Source organism: Trichechus manatus, unplaced genomic scaffold, assembly GCF_000243295.1.
Source record: "Trichechus manatus latirostris isolate Lorelei unplaced genomic scaffold, TriManLat1.0 scaffold00063, whole genome shotgun sequence".
Lineage (NCBI taxonomy): Eukaryota > Metazoa > Chordata > Mammalia > Sirenia > Trichechidae > Trichechus > Trichechus manatus.
The window spans coordinates 10,250,218-10,267,639 of record NW_004443999.1 but is presented as its reverse complement, the minus strand read 5'-3'; the positions used below and the strand labels follow the sequence as shown (position 1 = coordinate 10,267,639).

Genomic DNA, 17,422 nt, shown 5'->3' with positions numbered 1-17,422 from the left:
AATTATCAGTGAATCCAAAAAAAGATTTTTGAAGGCTTTGAAGCATAAGCATTCAGATTGACTACCTACGTTGATGGGATCTGATAGATAACTGAAAAATTACTCACTTCATTTTCCCAGTTTAGACAGATGCAAAAGTACATAGGCTTAAAACTATGGAAAAAAGCAGTCTAGAGACCAAATGGCTCTCCTGAGTGGTGTAAACGGTTAAGAGGTACCTCAGAAGAAAGGCCTGGTGATCTACTTCTGAAAAATCAGCCACTGAAAACCCTATAGAGTGCAGTTCTACTCTGACACACATAGGGTCTCAATGAGTCAGGACTGACTCAAGGACAACTGGTTTCTAGAGGCCAACTATCACACAGAATGCCACACAATGACAAGGTATGGTTCAGAAATGCCTTCTGATTTGTCATGCTTTTAAGGCAGATGTTCTGAAGATAGGTGAGAATATACCCATTTTCCATAAAGATACTGTAATTATATTAAGAAAAGTAACCACTGTGGAGTGTTTTTTTGGCTGAAAATGGATTGTCACATAGATTATGTTTGAACCTCACAATGATCCCATAAATTAACTATTATTAGTCATCTCTATCTACAGATGAAGAAATTAATGTTCAGACAAATTATACCTTTTTCAAGGTCATAGAGCTTGTTAATGATGGAGCCATGAATAACATAATCCCTTAAGGCCATTTTTTTTTTATCATGTAGTATAATGAGGGTGCTTTGCTCAAAACAAAAATACAATTATTTGGAGACAGGCTTAAAATTATGGTAACTAATTAAATCCAAACAGGTATACAAATTGATCAGAAAATTTAATACGAAATTGATAATACTGGTGATTCAAGTCATATTACTACAATTAGATGCTTTCCAGAAAGCAATAAAATATATTAAGCTAAGGTATGTATATTTAACTATGGCATTCTGTTAAGTGGTTAGTGATTCATATGCATTTTTATAAGCAAATATTTTAGTTGGGCCTTTTTTTTTAATAGTGTATATGGGGGAGGGGGGTAATTTTTTTTTAATTTTAGTCCCCCTTCACAGAATAAAATAAAAAAGCAGGAAAATAATGGCTAATGTGGGACAACATGTCCACTCGACCACACCATAACTGTAAGACAACACAAATCTGGTGCTTACAGGTTGTTGTACCCAGTTTCTAGACAGCCAGGAGCCTATTAGACAAAGGGCACCAATAACTACCATGGATTGCTCCATAAACATCATGTCCTTCCAATCAGAGCCTGAACACAAGATAGCATGTGGAGAGTAACTTTTGTTACTTACAAGAATCAGACAGTGTACAACTGGAAAAGTTCTACAACAAGCAGTATGCCCCCTGGCTCAAAAGCTGTCCGGGCAGAGATGACTTTTTGCCATGGGTGAGGGGCTTAAATGGAACCCTACCTACTGCCAGTCTCCCCTTGGCCAGGTAGGCCCATTTAGGTGGACTGTAAGCTTATGCTTTGTGTGCCCCACCTGCACCGTAGCTGAGGTGCTAGAGAAAACTTCCTCTCCCGGCTATTCGTACTGCCAGCCTAGTGACTAATTGCATCTTTTCAACCCTGCTAAGGAATTTCCTACTGCATCATGCTCCCCCCACCCCTGCTTCCTGAAGAAGGGGGTGGTTAGCAGAATTGTATCTATTTAACCTTGTTAACAAACATCAGGCCTCAGTGGAGGGGAGGAGAGGGGGTTGTTCTGAGGCCTAAAGATGCCAGCCGGGAGAGGAAGGGAGAAAACTATGGCCACCTGGCTTGTCTGAAGGACTCGCTCCTCACAGTTGAGTTTTCTATCTATACATTTTCATTCCTCTTGTAAACCAGTGCGTACATAGGATAACTAAGCAAGTAACATTTCTATCTATCTCTACAGTGGTTACAAAGTAGAAAGTAGATTTATTTTCAATTTGCAGTAAATTCTTACATGGTGCTTTTCAGCTAAATCATTTTTGCCATCCTCATAACACACTAGGGATATGAATGCCTTTGAACAATAAAAAAAACTATGAGATTCTTAGGATATATGTTATTAGGCTATCATTTTATTGACTTAAAACCAGTGTCTGGAAAATTAGCTCTGGAGAACTTCCTCTAAGTTATTTTTCTGACCAAAAGGGCAGACTAGCACACTGACCAAAGTAAAATAAAGCATACTGTCACCAGTGTGAGAAAGTTTTCTTTAAAATCTACTCGATAATAAAAAAACTCAAAGTTGAGAGATGCTGCTTTTCCAATGATGCCACAGTCATTCATTTCTCATCTCCATCCCAATGCATCCTCTGTCAGTGAATGTCTAAAGAATTCCACGATCATGGATAAGTAAATTTACTTACTCAGTTAAGTCATATTGCATATGTGGGACAGAATCAAGGATTTAAGCCTCTAACTACTTATTAAGAGACATAAGCCTCTTACTCTGATCAAGAGAACGTTATGCTTCTACTAGTAGAACAATTTTTCCAGAGTTGATACAAATCCACAAACTCCAATGCATGTTAACATATCAAATCATATCTCTTAAAAGAAACCCAGTATCGTAGAAATATGTCCAAGTAACAGAAAATTGGGTGTAACTTTTCCTGTTTTTTCTGGAACATAAACCAAAAGCTGGGGACAGAAAAGGGTCAAGTATTCCACTTTCTAAAGAAAGCTTCAAGCAAGCAGGGGCAACACAACCCTTCCAGAGCTTATTAATGTGCAAATTGCTTCTCCTTCACTAAACATCATCCACCATCCTCAAGCTGTAGAGACAGAAGACTAGTGGAGAGGAAGAAAAATTGAACCATTGCAATGAGAAAGAAAGGATCCAGAATTTTTTAGGAGTTCTCTGTTAGGCAAAGAGGTTAGCTGCAAATGAAATTGAGCTTCTCTGACTCAACGGCATTGGGTTTGGGTTTGGTTTAGTGGTCAGAAGTTTGCCCAGCAAAGGGGAGGAGCGTCCACATCAAAAGATCTCGACCTGATCTTCCAGCCAAGGAATGCAATGTCAGAGAGCTGCTCAGGAGGGTAATGGATGCCTACAGCCAACCCAGCCACTGCTGGCCTGACCTCCCAGCTTCTCCCCTGCTGTGAAGCAGATGGGATCAAGATACCAACAGCAGGTGTCAGCATAGGCCTGAGGTCAGATGAGGCTAAGAAGAGAGCTGTTTCTGCCCCAAAAACACAGCATGACAACTGAGCAAGTGCAGGTGATTTAATGTCAGGACTGGACACATGAGTAGGGAGAGAACCCAGAGAAGTAAAGGAAACCCTTGGATAGGGCTGAACTTTTAAATGAAAATGACAGAAATTTCTGGTTTGTTCTCATCGATGCAAAATTATCAGTATTATGTGGGAATGAGAGCTCATAATAAAAAATTAAAATTGGATTATAGATATATAAGTACATACGTGAACATCTGAGCTTTTGATTGAAATTCACACCTGTTTCATTAGCATTTTTATATTAAATATTTAAATAATATGATTTATTCACAGAAAAAAATAACCAGAAATGTTGCCTCTGTGACAATTCCCTGACTAGATTTACAGTAGCTGTATCAAATCTGTCATCAGTAACAAAAAAAATATTTAAATGAAATGTAATTTTAACAAAGCTGTAGTTTATATTTTCAAGATCTTTCAAATATCTGCATGTTATTCTTGTACAAAAAGAAAAACCTGTATATCCTTCTTAATCTTCAACATTATTTTACATTGACTCTAAGCTGATTTTATTATAGTTTACACTACCAGAAACAATAAGGGATTTAGAAGGCTCCAGCAGGTCAGGGATAGCTTTGTCATTTGGGGGAACCATATACTGGTTTGCTTATAAATCTTCACAAAGTCTTTCCATATTGATTTACCCACCTTTGGAATTTAATATAAAATGAAGCAGTGAGTTCTGAGCATCACTGATTCCTTTAGCTTCTATATAACACCACTAGAATATGGATTTAGGTCTGTTTGATCTCTTCTATGTCCCCAACACCTAGAATAGTCCCTGGCTTAATAAATATATATTTAATGAAAGAGTGAATATGTGACTTTTACCAGATAGTTCAGTGCCAAATACAGAGGAAGAACTTAATGAAAACTTTTTGATTGACAGAATGAATAAATAAATGTGTAGAATTTCAGGGGAAAATTATAATTTTGACAAATGTTAGATATCATCATCTAGCAGTAATGAAAATATGATCACGAAATAAGGTGTGTTTCTTCCAATAGTGAATTAAAAGCACCGGTTTCATCCCTCACATAGTACTAAGGGGGCATTTGTGAAACTATGCCAAACCTTGTAATTCTGATACAATCCATTGACGATAATATAAACAGAGTGTTACCTATGTTAAATTTCAGTTACCTAATCCAGGAGCAGTCATTATGTTTAAAATTACCAGATCCCAATCAGAGGCAAAAGTAGTAATATGGAGAATAATATATCATGGAAGAATTCTGAGATTTCTAGGCTACTTAGCTAAGAAGCAACCAAGCATGTTGTGACCAAGTCTGATTTTCATAGGAAACTCGATTCTTCCAATTACATATAAATTTTGAAATTATGGGATGTTGGTGGAATGGAAGACTAAGACTATTAAATTATAATAAAAAGATGGCTTGGGAGTATTAATGCATTTTTCTTTTGGAAAAATATCTTCAATGATTTTATATCCAATGAGTGTGCAGAGGTTAAAATATTAATGACTATATAAACATTCAGTATTCCCTTCATTTTGAAAGAAGCAAAACTGGTTAATGTTACAGTCTTCTGATGGAAACTTTCCCAAGATGAAAGCTATAAATAACCAGAAAACCCAGTTACAGGATAATGTGTTCTCAAAGTTGTAAAACTTGAAAAGCAAGTTATATCCTAGAGCAACAGAATCCTCATTAAATGGCATCATTTATTGGGGAAGTGTGAGAAAAAACTGAAGCCAAAGGATATTATTTAATTGCCAGAGATCTAAAAATCTATTGTTAATCTTGTTAAAGGGACTTGAGGCTAGTGATAGAATTATCCTGGCTGGACTCTATCCCACTGCTTGAATGAGACAGAAAATCCATGAATAGAAGGATACACTTGCTTTGGAAGATTGTGGGCTACCACATTGGAAAAGAACAATTAAATTTGAGCACTAATCTAAAAAATCAGTTAGTATGTCTTTTGTTCAATACCAAAGGGATTGTTAGCAAACCAAAGGGGAGTAAGGCAAACATGGATGAGAAAACAGTATATTTTAGGATAAGAAAAGTCATACTCTAACTATTAACTGAAGTGTCAATGCCCAACACCTACTAAAACATAATTGCCTGTGTTAAAAGTTAAAACAATTCAATGACATTCTTTTGTATATAGAACTCCATACACAATCATTGACTTGTTCAGAAACAATTTGGTTTTCTCAATTTGTTAGTTAATCATATCAACATGCAAAATGATGGTATAATGATGAAATGTTAAAGTAGTATATACAATACATATATTATATGAAATAAATATGTGGACTAATAGCCATGTAAGAATGAAAAAGCTGTTAGAAAACATTGATTGTTTGAGATCACCTTTGAGTTTGCAAGGTGAGATGCAACTTAACAGTCTTTTTAAATTCAAGTAAGTATACATGATGCAGCATACTCCAGGCATATTGTTGTATTTTTGAACCTCAATAACTTTGGAGCATACATCACCATGTATTGCCTGCTGTACAGTGATTTTCTTTCTTGCCATAATGTCTCCAAGATAAGAGGCAGCTATTTGTTCACATGTCAGGACATCCCTGATCCCGGCAACGCTGGCAGTCAAAGGAATATGTGTTCACCTTCTTTCATTGTCTGCATACTACTTCTCTCAATTTATACAATCTGTAAGGTTAAATTACCACTGTGTTGCCTCTTAAATCTATAACTCAGACCACACCTCTAAAATAGCCATTAGCTGGCTTCTGGACCTCTCTGCCTCTGGGGAAGGACCTACAGGTTCATGAAACTTAAACCAAAAACCAAACCCGTTGCTGTCAAGTCAATTCCAACTCATAGCAGCCCTATAGGACAGAGTAGAACTGCCCCATAGGGTTTCCAAGAAGAGGCTGGTGGATTCGAACTGTTGACCTTTAGGTTAGTAGCCACAGCACATGAAACTTACCATGTCCAAAATGGAATTAATCATATTTTCTCAAATTGACTCTGATCTCTGTAGGGTGATAGTACTTCCAACCATCCAGTAACCCAAGATACATTCATTCCTATTTATAAGGAACCTGGATTCATTCCTGAGTCTTTCCTTTCCTCATTCTTCACATCCAATAAATCATTTTAAATTATTACCTCTACTTTGATTCTCTCTGAATTTTATGGATCTTTGCTAAATGCACCCCTTTGGGCCTGCCTAGACCTACTGTAAAATACTAGGAAATATTACATTATGTCTTAACTTTCATATAAATGAAAATTATTAGAATAAGTGGAAATCCAAACATCTTCTAGTAAATAGGGATGAAAAATCACTTATTAACTTCAGGGTCTCCTTTTTTTCTAAAAATATAGAATCTCATGATTTAATAAATGAAGAAAATGTTGATCAGGAATATTTTATCTTTTTTCAGGAAGCAAATACCTTTCATCCATATTTGTTTGTGGTTTTGTTTTTTTGTTTTTTTTTGTCTCAGTCCTTCTCTTTGAAGACAGCAAGCATTGACTGAAAAAAACACAATTAAATATTTTCATTCAAAATTTGCCAAAATAAATAGTTATAAAAGAAATTTAAATAATGAGTTTTTCAAATGATGTCTTTTTAATGTTTGTAGCATTTTTATTTCTGAAATTACTGTAGTTTGAGATGGCACTGAGACCTTTGGGACACTATGTACTCGGAAGGTCTCTTCAGATGTGCAATCATTAGTACTTTTTTAGAAATCAAGTAAGTTTAGGGAGATACATACATTCAATAGGAAGATTACTAGGGATGGGGGAGGAATCTACTAAAAATGTTTATAAGTGACTATCCAGCCCTGGTGGCGCACAAGTTAAGATCTCAGCTGTTAACCAAAAGGTCAGCAGTTCAAATCCACCGGCCACTCCTTGGAAATCCTATGGTGCAGTCCTGCTCTGTCTATAGGGTCGCTAGGAGTTGGAATCGACTTGACGGCAATGGGTTTGGTTTGATTTCGGTACCCTGGGTGGGGGTGGAGAGAAAATCTGCTCTGTATCTGAAACGTTTCAAGAAGGCTTATAACATATTCCCTCGGAAACTAATGTTGCCCGGATGTCTCCAGTCCAGTTCATCTTTCCAGACAATTATTGGCCATATTCTCTATCCTCCCAAACAAACAACATACCAACGAAAGACACCCTGAGTCTGCAGGGAAAACCCTTTAGCAATAAGAAAAATCTTATAATGCACACTTTAAGCCAAAGGATATATTTTCCTCAAAATTTAATAGGTATTTGGAAAGGGTTATAAAGTGTACTAACTTAAAATAATTGTTATAACAATATTTTGCTTTCTGAGGTTAAAGAAGGCATTAAATATATCATTTCAAATCCTCAATTTAAAACAAATCCCATTTGATTAATATTTGTTTATGATAGAACAGCCATTCTAAAACAGACAGCTATTTGTAACCTTACCTTAGCTCTAGATTGACTATTAAAAGTTTCACAATATCTGTCACTCACTTTGGCTCACTCTTCTAAACAGAATCGAAGTATGTAAAAGGTAGACAGAGATCTTAGTAGTGATCTGTTTTATAGGTATAAAGACTTTTTGTGTTTAATAATAAGGAATCACACCTTCTAACAAAAAGAAGGAGCCCTGGTGGCACAGTGGTTACGAGCTTGGCTGCTAACGGTTAGCTGCTCCTTGGAAACCCTATGGGGCACTTCTACTCTGTCCTATAAGGTGGCTATGAGTTGGAATCAACTCGACAGCAATGGGTTTGGTTTGGTTTTAGTTAACAAAAAGAAACTGCAGGTAGGAAAATGCAGGTGACCCAGGCACCTGGGCAATACTTTGCCAAGATTTAATTCTCCTTGATGTTTTTTCAAGGAGCCTAGGTTGCTTAGAGCACTGGTGGTGCAGTCGTTAAGCACTCAACTGCTAACTGAAGGGTTGGCAGTTGGAACCTACCAGCTGCTCTGTGGGAGAAAGTTGTGGCAGTCTTCTTCCCTAAAGATTACAGCCTAGGAAACCCTATGGGTCAGTTTTACTCTGTCCTACAGGGTCACTATGAGTCAGAATTGACTCGACTCCATAGCAGTGGGGTTTTTTGTTTTTTTTTTTCTAGTGGTGTAAGTGGTTAAGCACTTGGCTGCTAATGCAAGGGTGGGCAGTTTGAACCCAACAGTCGTTCTGTGGGAGAAAGATGTGGCAGTCTGCTTTACAGTCTTGGAAACCCTATGGGCAGTTCTATTCTGTTGTATAGGGTTGCTATGAGTTAGAATTGACTCAATGGCAATGAGTTTGATGTTCTTGCACCCAGATTATCATTGCTACTGCAGTGTGGACTCCCAGAGTTAGACGACTTCTCATTTAAAACTCCCTTTCTTTCGCTCTTTGAAAGCTGTGCAAGTATTCAGAGAGGACGCAACAGAGCTTGTGGCCATGACATGTGTTCTAGGCACCAGCCATGACATCTACCCTGTATCCATTCCCTTTAAGTGAGGCTGTCCTGGCCTCTGCTCTTATCACTAATGGAGACCTACTTTCTATCTCTTTGCCCCTGTGCCTGCCACAGCTAACTGATCCTAGCGACGATACATGACACATAAGGGCCACTCCACGTGCTGACCTGTGGCCCAGGGCATGCTCTGCCATCCACTGTCTTCTCAGATATCTGAACTGAAGTACGGAAAGAACTTGATAGATGGCAGCGGGAGCTGAGCCTACAAAGTCCAACAAGGCAGTGTTGGAGCCATGAAGGGCCCGTGGCCGGCTGAGTTAGGTTATGTGGGAGGCAGAGCTGCAGGTTTAGGCACCCAGACAGAAGGGGGAAAAAAGATGAAAATTGACAATGTAGAGAAAGAAACCATACAGCTATTGAGACAGATTGAAGAGAGTGGTTAGTTAGTCCCTTGAATAGCAGGTTGGATCCTTGATGCTGCCACACAATTAAACCCCCTTACTTGAGGTACCTTGGGTAAATTTCTTTCTTGTTTGTTATCAAACAGCGTGCCATATTTTGATTGCCACCATGCAGCAAACCTCTAAGCCTCCATTTCTATACGAGCAAATGTGCCCACTGAGGTGTATAACTATAACCCACGTGCTATTGAGCATGCAGTGATTAAACATGCCACCCTGAACTCCTGCCATGCTGAGAAAAGACGTTTAATGTTACATGAAGTGTCACTGAGTCCACACAAAAAGGAATTGTTTTCGGTACCTACACCAATAATAAATTGAATTCCATAACCAAAGTGTCTTCAAAAACTCCTTCCATGATCATAATGTGCAAAAACCAAAGGATCCTGCAGAGAACATGCAATGCCAGGTAGACAACAGAGGCTGTTGCTGTTAGATGCTGTCAAGTGAATTCCGACCCAACTTGCGGTTAATAGTCAAGCACTTAATCGTTTGGCCAACCAGGGACTCTGTATTAGGCTTAGAAAAATATAACATATAGCTAATGCTTATATAGCATTTACTCTGTGCCAGACACTAGTCAGAGTGTTTTACATGTATTGACTTATTTAATCGTCACAGTAAACTTTTGAAGTGGAAATTATTATCCTAATTTTATAGAGAGGAAATTGAGACATACACTTGCAAAATTTTACACACACACACAAATGCAGTTATTATGACAGACCTAACTAGAAGTATATTATTTTATTTTTTAGTGTAATTAGGATTACTGAGAATGTACTTAACTAACAGGAATAATTTGTCTGTATTTTTATGTCAATATTTTTATCAGTGAAAATACTGCGAACAAAACAGACATCTAAAAGACCACACAGTTTTCAGATAAAGAGAACCAAGGGTTGATGCAGAAAGGCTAATCTTGCCAACGTTCCTTCAGGTTGTGAGTCTCCTCTCTTCAAAGTTATCTCCAATTGTTCCATTGTTGACAAGGTTTTCAGTTGCAATGTTAAGAGATATTTGCGCTCGGACTCGAAATTTTGGAGGATTGGGCTATTATTGCCTAGACCGATTTCATGTACCGGTAGTTCAGATCGGATCTCTGAACTAACACGTTGTTGTTGTAGTGCGCCCTCAAGTGGATTCTGACTCACGTAGGGACAGATAATTAAAACTACAGGAGTATGGCCAGGATCATTCCCCAAATCTGCATTAGTATTTCACACAGCCTGGTTTTGCAGAAGCTATTCTATCTGCCTTGAATTCTAGCTCTCTCCACTTCTTTCATGTAGCTAAATGCTATGTTCCTCCATCATTTCAATAAAACACGCCCACTAAACAATTTTTTAATTTTTTCTGAAAATCTAAATTGTTTATTATTTTGAGATAAAATCACATTGTGTAACATCAATTTTATGAAGAATAACGTCTTATTAATATGTTCTTGGGATTAAAGGTATTTTAATAAAAGTTATTATACTCTCTTAGTGTCTAACTTAAGATTTGAAAACAAAGAATATAATTAAATTAATGCAATAGGGAATTAGACGCATTGTTATTAAAGATAATAATAAGCACAGGCTGCAAAAAAAGTATACTCAATAATATTATTTTGGAGGCTTAAAATATATGATAAATAGCATAATCTAAAGATAATTATTTTTTATTTTATAATGGAATAAATGATCAGATGGTAGCTATATCATTACATAATTACAGATAATTCTACAATAATTATTGGCAAACATTTATAGATTGTCATTTTTATTACAGTGTCCCCAAAAAAATTTATAATTTGCATAAATAATTGTCATTATTGCTAATGCATTGGTATTGGTGGTAGACGCTTTAAACACCCTGGCTTTAAGGTAGCCAAAACAGTTTCAGTATATATATATATATATATATATGTGTGTATATATATATATATGTTTGTACATACACACTCACATGCACACACACACATACACACATATCCATTGTCATCGAGTCGATTCCAACTCATGGTGACCCTGTAGGATAGAGTAGAACTGCCCCATAGGGTTTTCAAGGCTGTAATCTTTACGGAAGCAGACTGCCACATCTTTCTCCTGTGGAGTGACTGGTGAGTTTGGACTGCTGAGCTTTCAGTTAGGAGGGAAGCACTTTAACCACTGAGCCACCAGGACTTAGTCATTGCAAATATCTCTTTTCAACAACATAAACGATAATTGTACATGTGGACCTTACCAGATGGATTACACAGGAATCAAATCGACTACATCTGTAGAAAGAGACAATACAGAAGCTGAATATCATCAGTCAGAACAAGGCCACAGGCCGACTGCAGAACAGACCATCAATTGCTCATATGCAAGTTCAACTTGAAGCTGAAGAAAATTAGAGCAAGTCCATGAGACCCAAAATATGACCTTCAGAATATCCCACCTGAATTTAAAGACCATCTCAAGAATAGATTTGATGCATTGAACAATAATGGCCAAAGACCAGATGAGTTGTGGAATGACATCAAAGACATCATTACACGAAGAAAGCAAAAGGTCATTGTCATTAAAAAGACAAGAAAGAACAGGCTAAAATGGACGTCGGAAGAGACTCTGAAACTTGCTCTTCAACACAGAGCAGCTAAAGCAAACAGCAGAAATGATGAAGTAAAAGAGCTAAACTGAACATTTGAAAAGGGAAGCTCGAGATGACAAAGTAAAGTATTATAATGAAATGTGCAAAGACCTGGAGTTAGAAAACCAAAAATGAAGAACACCCTTGGCATTTCTCAAGCTGAAAGAACTGAAGAAAAAAATTCAAGCCTTGAGTTGCAATATTGAAGGATTCTATGGGCAAAATACTGAATGACACAGGAAGCATAAAAAGCAGACGGAAGGAATACAGAGCCACTGTACAAAAAAGAATTGGTCAAAATACGACCATTTCAGGAAGTGAAAGTGATCATATGATCAAGAATTGATGTACTGAAGGAAGAAGTCCAAGCTGCACTGAAGGCAATAGAGAAAAACAGGCTCCAGGAATTGACAAAATACCAATTGAGATGTTTCAACAAACGGATGCAGCAGTGGAGGTGCTCACTCACTTATGCCAAGAAATTTGGAAAACAGCTACCGGGCCAACTGACTGGGAAAGATCCATATTTGTGCCTGTTAGAAAGGAAAGCAATCCAACAGAATGCGGAAATTATCAAACAATATCATTAATATCACAAGCAAGTAAAATGTTGCTGAAGATCATTCAAAAGTGGTTGCAGCAGTACATTGACAGGGAACTGCCAGAAATTCAAGTGGGGTTCAGAAGAGGACATGGAACAAGGGATATCATTGCTGATGTCAGATGGATCTTGGCTGAAAGCAGAGAATACCAGAGATGTTTACCTGTGTTTTATTGACTATGCAAAGGCTTTCAACTGTGTAGATCATAACAAATTTGGATAACATTGCGAAGAATGGAAATTCCGGAACACTTAATTGTGGTCACGAGGAACCTGAGGAACATAGACCAAGAGGCAGTCATTCGAACAGATACTGCATGGTTAAAATAAGGAAAGGTGTGCATCAGGGTTGTATCCTTTCACCATACTTAATCTGTAGGCTGAGCAAATAATTTGAGAAGCTGGACTATATGAAGAAGAATGCAGCATCAGGATTGGAGGAAGACTCATAAACAAACAACCTGCAGTATGCAGATGACACAACCTTGTTTACTAAAAGCAAAGAAGATTTGAAGCACTTGCTGATGAATATCAAAGACTACAGCCTTCATTATGGATTACACCTCAACATAAAGAAAACAAAAATCCTCACAACTGGACCAATAAGCAATGTCATGATAAATGGAGAAAATATTGAAGTTCTCAAGTATTTCATTTTACTTGAATCCACAATCCATGCCCATGGAAACAGCAGTCAAGAAATCAAACATATTACATTGGGCAAATCTGCTGCAAAAGACCTCTTTAAAGTGTTAAAGCTTGACGGTGAATAAGGAAAACTGAAGAAGAATTGACGTCCTTGAATTATGGTGTTGGCGAAGAATATTGAATATACCATGAACTTCCAGAAGAACGAACAAATCTGTCTTGGAAGAAGTACAAGCATAACAACGAGAGACAGGCTGGTGAAGGACTAGGCAACATTTTGTTTTGTTGTACATAGGGTCGCTATGAGTCAGAACCGACTGGATGGTACCTAACAACAACAGCAACAAAAGTGTTAAAAAACAAAGATGTCACTTTGAAGACTAAGGTTCCCCTGACCCAAACCATGGGGTTTTCAATATCCTCATATGCATGTGAAAGCTGGATAATGAATAAGGAAGACAGAAGAAGAACTGATGCCTTTGAATTATGGTATTGGAGAAGAATATTGAATGTTCCATGGACTGACAGAAGAAGGAAAATATCTGTCTTGGAAGAAGTACAGCCAGAACGCTCCTTAGAAGCAAGGATGGGGAGACTTTGTCTCCCATACTTTGGACATGTTCTCAGAAGCAGTTAGTCCCTGGAGAAGTACATCATGCTTGGCAAAGTAGAGGGTCAGCGAAAAAGAGGAAGATCTTCAACAAGATGGATTGACACAGTGGCTGCAAGGATGGGCTCAAGCTTAGCAACGATTGTAAGTATGGCACAAGACCAGGCAGTGTTTCATTCTGTTGTATATAGGGTCACTATGAGTCAGAACCAACTCGACGGCACCTAACAACACACACACACACACACATATAAGTGTATATCTATGTATGTACACATATAAATTGTATACGCAATTTATCGGGACATTCTATATAGAGACAGCAATTATGCAAACTGGAAACCATATAAAACTTAGCTTATAGGCATGCGAGATATTTTTGTAGATGAAAGTTCTATTTTATAAGGCATTTGGTAATCATTAAGTGCCTTTAAATAAATAAAATTTTTGTAGTCAGTATAATTTGGTCGACATGAATGTTTCTCAAATTGTGATTCAGAGAATATATATCCCAAATCATTTGACATTTATTTCTGTGTAGAGCCCTGGTGGCATAGTGTTTAAGAACTGGGCTGCTAACCAAAAGATCAGCAGTTTGAATCCACCAGCCGCTCCTTGGAAACCTTATGGGGCAGCTCTACTCTGTCCTATATGGTTGCTGTGAGTTGGAATTGACTCGACAGCAATGGTTTTTTTTTTAAATAATGTGACAAATGTGTTCCTAAAAATCACTGTCCTATGCAAAAATAAAACCCACAGGGCTTATGAGAAAATGGGTATCAGACACAACACTCACAAACTTTTGTTAGTGATTAATGAGAAACTATTTGTTCTGTAAACCTTCATCTAAAGTACAAAATAAAAGAATTATTTGAGATCAAATTGACAACAGCAACTCAGGGATTTGATGGGAAGCCTAGGGGGCAGTGAGTTGAAGATAATGGTGATGGAATAATTTGGAAAGGGTTAGTGAGAATGGCAGCACAACTGGAAGAATGTAATTGATGTCACTGAATTGTACATGTAGAAATTTTTGAAATGGTGTATCTTTGGCTATGTATATTTTCACCAAAAAAAAAAAAAAAGTTCCTCCAAGGTGGAAAAGGGAGAGTGTTGACATGTCATGGGGTTGTTAACCAATGTCATAAAACAATGTGTACTGACTGTTTAAAGAGAAACTATTTGTTTTGTAAACCTCCATCTACAGTACGATAAAAAAAAAAAAACCTTTGTCAGTGAAACAATCAAAAAAGGAACCTAATAAAAATGCTAGCACAGTTTTACTCTATCAAATAGTTAAGAAATCCATATTTGCTACAAAAATATGGTACTTTACTTTGAAAAAGACATGAAGTTTGCTTGTGGAAGTGAGTTTTGAAAGAGTTGCACCTTGAGAGTTACTGTGAAGTGGTGGAGGAGGGATTTCTGAAATCTCATGAGAACTTGTGACATCAATTGTGGATGGGTGTGACTCATCACACGTCATGAACCCAGGATAAAAAAAACGAACCAGTTGCTGTCAAGTTGATTCTGACTCACATTGACCCCGTAGGACAGAATAGAACTGCCCCATAGGGTTTCCAAGGCCGTAAATCTTTACAGAAGCAGACTGACACATCTTTCTCCAGCAGAGCGGCTGGTGGGTTCAAACCGCCAACCTTTGGTTGGCAGCCAAGAGCTTAACCACTGTGCCACCAGGGCTCCTTTGAACCCAGGTAGTTGGTAGATACTTGACGTGTGTGCATTTTGTGTGTTCCTATATGACTGGGTGGGGCAATTGCGGTTCAGTGGCAAAATTCTCACCTTCCATGCAGGAAAACCCAGGTTTGATTCCTGACCAATGCACCTCATGCAGAGCCGCCACCTGCTCATCAATGGAGGCTTGTGTGTTGCTGTGATGCTGAACAGCTTTTAGCTGAGCCTGCAAACACAGGCAGACTAGGAAGAAAGGCCTATAGACCTACTTCTGGAAATCAGCCAGGGAAAACTCTGTGGAGTACAACGGCCCAATCCACAACTGATGATAGGGATGGTGCAGGATCAGGCAGGGTCTCATTCTGTTGTGCATGGAGTTGCCACGAGTTGGAGCTGACTTAACAGCAGCTGATAACATGGCCCGGTTCAGCCAGTGCGTTTTCTACATTCTTCTAGTGTTTCTCCTAGACAAAATGGCTTAAAAACAAACAAATTTGCTTTATGCTCAAAATGTTCCCTAATAGATAGATCAATCAGATTGGAACAAACTTGCATTTTCAAAACAAGCGTTAGAGCAGAACTGAATGTAACTCAGAAAATAAAAGTGAGAGGACATTGGTTCTACGTTCCATAGGTTTTGGAAATAAATGGGTTAAACAAGGTAGTGTTTTTTTGTTTTTTTTTTTTTTAACTCTGGAAGCTTCAGAAACTTTAATAAGCTAATGTAAACTCTGAAACCTCAAGAGGGCAGTTGAGTTTTCAATGCTTTCCAGTATTATTTGACCTTAGAATCTCCAACAACTGTTAATGTCAAAAAATAGCATTTCATTTAGCACAATCTGGTAAAGACTCCTCTATTGTAATCTTTCATATTTATTGCTGCAGAATATAAAACAAGGCTTTTGCTCAGTACAGAAATACATTATGATCTAACTCAATTTGGTATGTATTAGAAAAAAGAAATCTGCAATAAATTTTCAAAAATACTATCAATGCATCTAACATTGCTAGTTTTATTTCTTCTGACTCATAGAGCACTATAAACCATGGCAGACAGTTAAAATGCCTCCTTGGAGATGACAAAATGTCATCTCTTCAACATAATCAACCATATAATCAAGGGCTTATAAATTTATACCAAATAATTAAAGATGAGATTTTAAAAGCATTTTGTTTTCTGGAATTTCAATGTGATCCTAATGTCTATAAATAAAGCCCTGTTGTGTGAAAACCCACAAGAAAAGGAGTAATTAATTTTGTTCTCAATTAGCAATGTTACCTATTCTTGTTTCGAAATTAACATTTCCTATTCTATTCAGATTTTCAACCAGTTCTTTTATTACTCTGTTTTTAATATGCAAGCTGTATACAAGATTTACCACAAGTGGGACATATTTACTCTACTCTTTTTCAGATGGCCAATTTTGAGGAAGAAGATTGACTTAGATTGTGGTTGTTGGTGGTTACCATCCAGTTGATTGTGATTCATGGTGACCCAATGTGCACAGAACTGCTCCAAAGAGTTTTCAAGACTGTGTTGTGCCCTTTCAGAAGGAGACCACCAGGACTATCTTCCAAGGCACCTCTGGGTGGGTTTAAACGGCCATCCTTTCTGTTAGTAGTGGAGTGTCACCCCGGAAACCTGACATAGATTAATCTAATTTAAAAACTTTTGCATATAAAAGGCAATGACTGGCTTTCCAGCAGTGATGACCTCCCCATGAGCGCATGCCGTTAACAAAAGACCTCATTTATCCCTCTCCAGAAAAGAAGAGGAAACACAGTTAGAAGCATGTGGTGCTGAGCCCCGATTCCTACTTCGTGGATATGAAATGCCAGCTTGCTATAAAATCACCGCGGTCTTTAGCCATGCACAAACAGTAGTTTTATGTGTTGGCTGCTCCACTGTCCTCCCCAAGACTAGAGAAGAAAAAGCAAGGTTTACAGAAGGATGCTCCTTCCGACGGAAGCAATACTAACAGCACCTAGAATCGATAAACACATTTTGGATTTAATTTTTTTTTAAAGGCAGTGAGTGGAAAGTGATCTCAGTGAAAATGATAGGGTAAAGACATCTGAAAATCAGCAATACCGGCAAAAATTATCATACTCAACTTCTTCAGAACTCTGAAAATTAACCAAAAACTTACAGAGACCCAGGGAGCATT

At 37.7% G+C, this 17,422-nt stretch overlaps 1 pseudogene; it reads left to right on the top strand.

Moving 5' to 3' along the window:
* The first annotated feature begins 16,982 nt into the window (after positions 1-16,982).
* Positions 16,983-17,422, top strand: LOC101345718 (40S ribosomal protein S27-like; annotated as a pseudogene).